Source organism: Condylura cristata, unplaced genomic scaffold, assembly GCF_000260355.1.
Source record: "Condylura cristata isolate star-nosed mole 26May11 unplaced genomic scaffold, ConCri1.0 scaffold00014, whole genome shotgun sequence".
Lineage (NCBI taxonomy): Eukaryota > Metazoa > Chordata > Mammalia > Eulipotyphla > Talpidae > Condylura > Condylura cristata.
The window spans coordinates 38,232,362-38,233,022 of NW_004567115.1; the positions used below are offsets into that span (position 1 = coordinate 38,232,362).

Genomic DNA, 661 nt, shown 5'->3' on the forward strand with positions numbered 1-661 from the left:
GAAGTGGCTTAAGCTTCTTAGTGCAGTGCTTTAACCCGCTGCGCCACCAGGGAGGGCCTAATTAGTTCGTTTTTAAATTTCTCAGAAAAGATATGTTTTCATGTTATGCCTTGAAAGTATTTTATGAAATTATAAAGAACATGTACAAGATGGTACATCTCCAAAGTCATGAGAGTGTCCCTTGACTCATGGCAGAAGAAAGGGTTGCATAGCCTCTCCAGTATAACATGGCAAAGGACCAGTCTCTGGCTCCTGATCTGTAACCCAGGCCTCCTTCCCTCCTTGTTGAGTCTACTGAGTCCTTTGCCAGTACGCTCACTTTACCAGTGAGTACTTAGTCCATGACAAATGATAAAAATGTATGTTTATAACTAACACACAATATAGACATTAAAATGTTGCATCTCATAGAAATATCAATGACCTAATAGGGTTATTGTTGTAATACTTCTCGTCTGTCTTTCTGCCTGTAAAGTCTCCTACAAACAACATCCACTATGTCTTGCATAGAACTAGGGGATGTCGCTAGCAATGTACAGACACATGGATCATGTGTCTCAAGTCTAATTTTGCTCAATCGTCTAACTTTTCTTCAGGGCTCTCAATTGAATGATTAATACTCCTTAATAAAGTATTGCATGGGCCCTCCCTGGTGGCACAG

At 40.4% G+C, this 661-nt stretch overlaps 1 protein-coding gene across 5 annotated transcripts in view; it reads left to right on the plus strand.

Moving 5' to 3' along the window:
• The window catches only part of SORBS2 (sorbin and SH3 domain containing 2), a 194,678-nt gene that overhangs the window by 25,428 nt on the left and 168,589 nt on the right, over positions 1-661 (plus strand). The window lies entirely within an intron of this gene.